A 9,209-nucleotide genomic window follows, 5' to 3' on the forward strand; every position below is an offset into this window, starting at 1 on the left:
GGGAGAGAAGGTCAGCATGAGGGGTTTCGTTTTAGGTCAACCAGGTTATCAGGGGAGTCTAGATAAAAGGAAACAACCAATTACAATTGGTTGTTATGAACCACATACAATATTCATCATCATTGTCATCATAGAATAGCCACCACTGACTGAGCCCTTACTTTGTGCAAAGCAGTGGGCAGCAGTTTACATATTTTGTGACTCTTCTCTGCCCTCTTGTGAGGCTGACATTGCAATTTCTTTGTTTTACCAAGAAGGGACAAGGCCTGATCAGATCAAGTGGCCTGCCCCGGTCTCCCCGTTGGTCAGAGAGACAGCCTGACCTTCAGAAGACCTGGGACATTGCCATGGCTCATTTTCTTCAGGGAGGAGCAGAAGGGAGGCAGAGCACGATGGGGCACCTGCCAGCCCCAGCAGTTCAAAACTGCCAGGCATGACTGGAAGGGGCATTCATAACATGTCTTTTCCTTGGGCCCCAGGCCTCCCCCAGCTGACCCAGAACCATCAGGACATGATGCCTCAGGGATGGAGATGGTGTGAGGGGAGAGAGGGAAGGCCAGGCAGTTCTGTCTTGGTTCCTTAGAGAGCCCTTATGTCATCATGGGCCTGTGGTACCCAAGGGGCTCCCTCCTGTCAGTTCTTCAGGACTTCAGGAGCAAGGCTTTCTCTGAGAGGCAGCATTATTCCTCATTGATACTACTCTGGCCCTAGCTTCGGGGAACTTGAAGAGAGCCAGAGCACGCCAAGGTAGATTTTCTATTTGGAGATCAACAGTCTTACCCTCGAGAGCCCAATTTCCATTCAGCACAGCCTAATGTCTCTCTATTCCTGCTGCTGATTTACATGGCAGGTTTATTTAATTAGCCAGAGGTGAGTCAAAGTGCAGCTTGTCCTCAGAGTTAATTAATATTAACTGAGCCACGACACAGTGAGTGATGCCAAGACTGAACTGTGTCCTCTGTGTCAGCTTGGGGAACAGACTTCAACCCCTTGCGCCTGGCCAGGGTTGGGAACCGAAGCCAGCCAAGGAGTCGGGCTGATGGGCCTCTGAGCTACTGTGAGGAGTGAATGAGGTCATGCATCTGACATGCATGAACACAGTGGTCATGTTTACTACCGTGTCTGACACAGAGCCGGGACTTAGAAATTGATAGCTGTGTTTATAAATTTTAAAAAGGAATGGCAGAGAAAGGTATCTGGGAGACCATGTTTCCCTTTGGGGCCTTTTCCAAGGGCGAGAGGAGTGATGGTAGCAGCGGCCACGGGACACAGACCTCAGCGCCCGCACATGAGCCTCATACTTGAGTAAGTGAGGCATGCTCCTCCCTATATTAACCTAGGCCCCTTGTAGAAGAGGGAGAAGGCAGGAGTGGCTGACTTCGGAGGAATTCAAGCAAAGCACAAGTAAATGTAGTTTTCCCTTTAGCTGTAATTTAACTGCAAAGAAAAGGAAACCTGGCCGGGGCAAAGGAGTTATGGGCCTATAGAGTCTCCTGCTAGGCCAGGACCCTCTTCCCCTCCTTCCCTCGCCCCTGTTCCTGTGCATACCAGAACCCCACCTCAGACTTATCCCAGAAGAGTTTTGGCCCTGATCCTTCTTCCACATGGTGCTTCCTTGGGCCCCAAGGCAGTGCTAGCCCTCTCCTGTGAAGTGCCCAAAGCCATCACTTTGTGGTGGGATTTGGTGACAGTGCTTTCCCTCTATCCTTTCCCTCCTCCAGGGCCACCACACCTGATAAGCACCTCACAGCTTGTCCTGCTGGTTTTGTTGCAGGGGAGTCCCATTGCTCAAAGCCCTCATTGTGGTTGCTGGCTCTAAACAGCCAGCCTCTAACTGTCTCAGCTCATCATCTCAGCAGCCTCAGTCCTCCCTATGGAAGTGCCAGCATAGCCAGTGCTTGAGTGGGCTTTTCAGTCTGTCTGCCAGGCCTGACCCTGTCAAAGGCTGCCTCAGAGTCAGGCTGAGAGGTTACCTTGAAGCAGCCCAGCCTCAGTAATGGACAAGCCTTTCTGGAAGCCAAGACCAAGTGGAGAGACATGCTACTGAGACAGGACCCAATGGTCTGTCTGTCTCCAGCTGCCAGAAAGATGGCTCTCCTACATCAAACACTAGGGCAAGATAACCAGCAGCCCTAAGACCTCCCTGGACAGATTTGGGCTGGAGGAAACAATGAGGCCTGACAGTTTCATTCTGGGTTTGCCATGGATTCTATACAAAGCCAGAAGGTGGGTGGGAAGGGAATCTCCCCAATTACCTGAGACGACTTTGGTAGGGAAAGTAAAATGGGAAATGGGGCCGAAATAGCCAGACTGTCAGCTAAAGCCAGCTCTGGTGAGCCTGAAGTTCGGAGGCCCCTGCGCCCCCTGCTGGTCCGTCAGACAGGCTGCTACCGTTTGGCTTCCTTCTCGGGGCTTTCTGGTCCTTTCTGCTTGCCTCAGTATCTGGAATGACTGCTTCACCTCTCCCTATCCCCCCTCACTCTTTTTAATCTTATCAGTTTCGGACTTAGCCTGGAGCTGCTCCCTCTACCCTGCCATGACCCGGCTTCTTCTTTTTTTTTTTTTCTTTTTTTGAGATGGTGTCTCACTCTGTCACCCAGGCTGGAGTGCAGTGGCATGATCTGGGCTCACTGCAACCTCCGCCTCCTGAGTTCAAGCAATTATCCTGCCTCAGCCTCCCAAGTAGCTGGGAGGTGCACACCACCACGCCTGGCTAATTTTTTTTTTTTTTTTTTTGAGACGGAGTCTCCCTCTGTCGCCCAGGCTGGAGTGCAGTGGCCAGATCTCAGCTCACTGCAAGCTCCGCCTCCCGGGTTTACGCCATTCTCCTGCCTCAGCCTCCCGAGTAGCTGGGACTACAGGCGCCCGCCACCTCACCCGGCTAGTTTTTTGTATTTTTTAGTAGAGATGGGCTTTCACTTGATTAGCCAGGATGGTCTCGATCTCCTGACCTCGTGATCCGCCCATCTCGGCCTCCCAAAGTGCTGGGATTACAGGCTTGAGCCACCGCGCCCGGCCATGGCTAATTTTTGTATTTTTAGTAGAGACGGAGTTTTACTATGTTGGGCAGGCTGGTCCCGAACTCCTGACCTCAGGTGATCCGTCCGCCTTGGCCTTCCAGAGTGTTAGGATTACAGGTGTGAGCCACCGCACCTGGCCTCAGCTTCTTCCTTTCTAACAAAAACCTGAGTCTGACCACCAAATCTCTCTCTCTTCTCTCTTTTTTTTTTTCTTTCTTTCTTTCTTTCTTTCTTTTTTTTTTTTTTTTTTTTTTTTTTTGGTAGTATATGAGCCAACCTCTTGAAGGAGCCTGGGAACCCTGCTTCCCACCTACAGACATGCCCTTTAGGACTGTGAAAGTGGTAGCTTTCCTCTCCCTGCCTCAGCCATCACTTCAGAGCAGGCTACTGCTGCTGCCTCCCAGAGGGGCTTGCAGCCTCCAGCTCTTGCTCCTCCCCTCTGTCTCTAGCGCTGCAGAAACAGATCTTTTATAGGGCCTCTGGGGTTGGCCCCACTAGCTTTCTCATGACAGCCCTCTGCTATGCTCCAGATTGGGCCAGGAATACTCTCTCTTTCTCTTTCCAAATCCTGTCCACTTAGTATGTTCTGATAACTCCAGTGTTCCAACTCCAGCCCATCCCTGCCATGCCCTCCCCCGAGGCTCCTGCTGCCAGGCCACTGCTGTGCCGTTGTCTCCTGAGTGTATTTGTCTTCTGAGATTGGAAGCACCAAGAGGTCAACATCTTTCACCTCCCGTAAGGCCGAGGGCAATGCCAGGCTCCCAATGTGCACTCAAAGGACCATTTGGAATGCTGCTCCTCTCCTAATGACCTCCTGGCCCCACCTTAGAGGTCTTTGGGGTGTGGCAGGGCCGGGGTATGGCTGGGTCTGCCGAGGCTGTCATTGTCAGGTCACTGCAGAAGGAAGAGAGATACGGTGACATTTTCTAGAAGGGGTGAGAACAAGAGGGAGGTTGGGTGAGGGACGGATGACCACTCAGGGATGAGATCCCTGGGTGTTAGTCACCACACTAGTGGAGAAGCCCATGCGGGACTTGGAGAATGTGGATCCAGGGGAAGCCCCCAAATCTCATAGTTGCTTTGTTCTATCGTGTCTCCCCATGCCTTCAAAGGCGGCCTGCCTTCCCAGTTCCCAGCCTCCCGCCAGATCGGGAGGCACCCAGTGCTGCTGTGGACAGCTCATTCCGCTGCCGTGGCGGCTACGACGGCTCCCGGAGTGTCCCCGGCGCCGCCAGGGGGCGAATGGGGTGCCCGCCGGCTCCTCGGTCTCCGGGCGACCCGGCACTGCGCTCTGGAGAGGCCAGGCCAGGGAAGAAGCAGCTTCCCTCTGCCGCCGCAGCCCAGCCGGGTAGGGACTTCCAGCCCCGCCCTCAGGCCCTCTCGGTGGCTCTGTGCGCCCAGGCCTAGGGGTAGGGGGCCGCAGGCGCAGCGCGCCCGCACAGGCGGTCAGGCCGTCAGCGCGCCTGGCTCGGCGCGCACAGAGCACTGCCCAGCAGGTCACCCAGCTCCCTTCCCGCCCCTCCGCTGCCCTCCTGGCAGCTCCGGCTCTGCTCTCGCGGCTTCCCGAGTTTTGGGGCGGGTGATTGAGTAGGCCGCACCCGGGACACTGCGAATGGAGGACGCTGGAATTTAAGGAGGGGACGAGGGAGACGCAGCTGTTTCTCGCTGTACCCCCTCACCCCTCGGAAGCAGCCGGACCCAGAGCCCGAAGACGCGGGCGGTGCGCAGGCCGTTCTCTGCGTCCTCGGGCTCTGGGTCGGGCTGAGTGCTGCGGGAGAGACCCGGGGCTTGCTGCTGGGGGCTGTGTGGCCCCAAGCCGGCCGCATGCACACGCTCCGCACCTGTTGGAGCGGGCCTCTGCCTGCTCGGACCTGAGCCGGGCCTCCACGACACAGTCCCCTTGGGCGGTGAAACGGCCACACCTGACTTTAGGTTTGAAAGGAAAACAAAATGGGGGGGGGGGAGTGGGTTTACAGTTGCATGCGTGGACTCTCTGGGTCGGCTCTTGATGAGGACCAAATATCGGTATGTCTGAAGACAGAGACCTGCTCCCGGGCCTTGGCACTGCTGGAGATCTTTCAACTTGATGAGATCCAGTTTTCACAGAAAAATTCTGTTCCTTAGAATTCAAGTGAGCCTTTCTCAAAACTGCCAGAGTTGGTGATAAACCTGTGTTTAAAAAAAAAAAAAAAAAATCCCCTGTGTGTTCACATACTAGCCAGTATCCACTCCAGATAAAAGTTTCTACCATTGAGTGAAAGGAAGCTATGTTTAGGAAGTTTTTGAAACAGCACCTCTCTACTTGTCTGCTAGTTAATCACACACATTTTGTTTTGGTTTGATTTGGTTTGGGGTTTTTTTTGTTTGTTTGTTTTTGTTTTTTGCAACTTAAAGCGAGAATTAAAAGTTAATTCTGAAGCTTCACAAATGCTTTGGCTTCAAATCCTAACATTCAGCACAGGTTTCCACACGGGGAGTGCCAGGTCTGACATCTGTGTCAGTCCTTATTTTGATTCAGGGTTGTTAGATAGATGTTCAAATCATTGAGGGAGGGAAGTCCTAGATGAGGGCGCTGCACTGCCCATCGGGGTGTCCATGAGACACTTTATAACCTAAGTGTCTTTCAGACTCTAAGGTGTGGGGCTGGGTTGCAAACTCCAGACATTAAGTCTGTTTAGCATCTGGAACCTGGGTCCTAGGAGACTATCTCCTCCTTAATTCATCCAGACATCAAAAGTAGACCCAGCAATTGATCCCATGTTTAAAGGCCCTCAGTGACTCTGCTTCCCCAAGGGGTGCCTCATCTCCCAGGACACAGCACTGACACTCTGCAGACAGTACAGGGGATCTACTCCAAGCCTAGGGCAAGACCCCACTCCCACTCCTTCTGTCCTTCAGTTTCCGTATGTGTCTCAGACTCCCTGGTCCTGCAAAGGCAAGGAGTGACCTGAAGTCCAGAGCCTCACATGACCACAAGACCCTCAGGCCTAAAGAGTGGCACTTGTTGGAGCCCTGCTCCTGTCCCCACCCTTAGGAGGCTCTGGGAATGGGGTGGGGGACAGCCTGTGTGGCCATGGCCTCTGGCTCTGGCTCTAGCTTAGACTACTACCTTGCTGCCATATTGTGTCTTCCTCAAATTTTCTCATAGGTGAGTGCTTACCAAGAGTGGCTCCCACAGAGCTTCCCCATTCACCCAAACCTGCCTGGAAGAGCACCCCAGTTCAGCCACCCAAACTTCACCTCTCACCCTCTTCCAGTTAGCACTGCCTTTTCTCCTTATGCCTGCCAGGGACCCCTTTCTTCTCAGGAGAGATACCCAAATTGTGAGTATCCCACACAATTTAATGGGAGCCTACTTTGTGCCAGGCACCAGGCCACAGGTTGTGGATGCAAAAACAAACAAGAAGCAATTCCTGCTCTCCTAGAGCTCATGGTGTTTGATGGGGAAATTTATTCATTCATTCATTCATTCACTAAAATGTACATTGAGCACCTACTGTGTGCTAAGCCCTGGGGAGTGCTAAGTGCTTAGGCAGACAGCAGTGAAGACAAGTATAGGATTCTGAGGATTCTGCCGTCCTCAGAATGCCACTGTGTAGATTCGTGATCTATAGGGGACACAGACATTAATCAAACCACTTGGCAGGCAGAGAATTATAAGCCATGATAAAGAGAATCACAGGATGCTTTGAGCATCTACAGAAAGGCCAGGAGATGGGAAGCCCGGCTGAGTGGGAAGGACCGTGGGAGGTGCAGGAGCCAGGCATATACCTGGCAGAACTTGGCTTGGTGCTTATCTTCCTCCTGAAACATGACCCTAGACCCTTGAGAAGGTCTCTTCCTGTGCCCTATCCCTCATTCCCCACAACAAGGAAATCTACCAAACCCTCTGCATGGCCCCTCCCTCTCTGAGGATACCCCGGCATCTCTCCTTGCTGCCTGTTGATTGGTGGCAGGAGGTTCTAGTGCCCTACATGGTCACTGACTGAAGTTTTCAGGTCAGCTAAGGGGTGGGGCTTCAGGGTTGTGGGGCCACTGAGTCCCAGCCTTCTGTGTTCCATGGACCATAGGAGGAGGAGCTGGGATTGGGGCATTTAATAAAAGAAGTCCTAGGAGAGGAGTGATGAGGTTTGGCACATTGACATTCACACACCCTGCCCACCCCCAGCCTCCACTCCACTGGTTCCCTTTTTCTTTTTGAAGACAAGAGTCTCGCTCTGTCGCCCAGGCTGGAGTGCAGTGGTGCGATCTGGGCTCACTGCAAGCTCTGCCTCCTGGGTTCAAGCCATTCTCCTGCCTCAGCCTCCCGAGTAGCTGGGACTATAGGCGCCCGCCACCACACCTGGCTAATTTTTTGTATTTTTAGTAGAGACGGGGTTTCACCACGTTAGTCAGGATAGTCTCCATCTCCTGACCTCATGATCTGCCCACCTCAGCCTCCCAAAGTGCTGGGATTACAGGCTGGCCTTCTCATTTTTAAGGCCTGGCTAGGATAAGTTCCCCACCCCTGTCCCTCAGAAGGGTGGCAGGGCCTGGGCAGCAGAGCCCTGGGCCTGGGACCCATCCAATGAAACGGCTATTCCAGGCGCCTGGTCCTGCCTGGCTTTGACTTCTCATCCACTCCACACTCTGACCTGGATCTGGGTGGGGCAGGATGCCTTGCTTCCAGGTAAGGACTATACCACCCACGCAGCCAGAGATCACCCCTGGGAATACCAATACCTGGGCAAGAGATAGCCCCTGCAAGGCCTACCCACCATAGGCTGGCTCAAAGAAGACTGAGGATTCCTCTGTTCTCCCTGAACAGGGGTACAGGGCCTCTCAGCAGGGCCAGCTCCTCACCAGGGTGCCAACATTACCCATAGTTGGTGGCTGGGGGAAGGGTGCTGTGCAATGCTGGGAGCTTGACCCAGGCCTCAGCCTTAAGGAGCAAATGTGGCCAGGGCCACCAACTGGCCTAAGTCCTTGGGCATAGCCTCTGTCTCATGCCTCTTGATCTCACCAGGGGGGATCTCCAGGGTGGCCTGCCTGGGAATGCCACTGTCCCTCAGCTGGCACACAAGTACCCATGCCAGTGCCACAGGTTATCCAGCAGCAGCCACAACAGATAAGGCAGTCTTCCATCTCAGGTAGCCCTGGTCTCTGTTTTGCTTCCTTTTCTCTTTACAGATGAGGAAGAGACTGATGGGGGTGGGGTGGGGATTAACCCTTGAGTTGCTGTACATAGTTGGGCCCAAGCCTAGGGCTTTGGGAAGTGCTTTATATCACTGCTTTCTTCCTGTGGCCCTGGCCTTTGCAGATATGGGTCTCTCAGCCTCCCCCCTTCCCTTCTGCCAGACACTTCATATTCAGGGTGGCCACAACACTGGTCTGGTTGCCGCTGAGATCCCAGCACAGGAAAAGGGGCCTCCTCTACTCCCAGTGTCATTGCCCATGAGCCATTTCTATGGAGAGAAAAGTTTGAGAATCCTCTTTGGAAAACCTGAAGTGAGGCCGGGCGCGGTGGCTCAAGCCTGTAATCCCAGCACTTTGGGAGGCCGAGACGGGCGGATCATGAGGTCAGGAGATCGAGACCATCCTGGCTAACACGGTGAAACCCCGTCTCTACTAAAAAATACAAAAAACTAGCCGGGCGACGTGGCGGGCGCCTGTAGTCCGGGAGGCTGAGGCAGGAGAATGGCGTGCACCCGGGAGGCGGAGCTTTCAGTGAACTGAGATCTGGCCACTGCACTCCAGCCTGGGCAACAGAGTGAGACTCCGTCTCAAAAAAAAAAAAAAAAGGAAAACCTGAAGTGTGGCACCAAGCAAAGGTATGATCCTTGTTCTCAACTTCCTGGCCCTGCATTCATCCCACTCCATCCCTGTTCTCTAGTTACTGGAACACCCTATGGCCTCCAGGCCAGCTCATTTGGTCCCTGTCTGGCAAGGCTGCCTGCCTGCCTGAGTTTCCCACATGGGAAGATGCAGCAAGACCTCCCCAAGCTTTTGGAAGAGGCAAGGACAGTAGTAGGACCATCTGACACTCTGGGCAGGGGGTGGGGTCCAGAAAGGGTTGGCAGACCCTTCTCAGAACCCGGTGGCTACCTTTCTCATCTCATTTGAGCTCACTGAGCTCCTCTCTAAGGTACTATAAATGTTAAACAAATTCAGACTCTGTTAGGTTGGACAACATTAAAACATCCTGGATAG

The sequence above is a fragment of the Colobus angolensis genome, unplaced genomic scaffold, assembly GCF_000951035.1.
Source record: "Colobus angolensis palliatus isolate OR3802 unplaced genomic scaffold, Cang.pa_1.0 Scaffold142, whole genome shotgun sequence".
NCBI classification, from domain to species: domain Eukaryota; kingdom Metazoa; phylum Chordata; class Mammalia; order Primates; family Cercopithecidae; genus Colobus; species Colobus angolensis.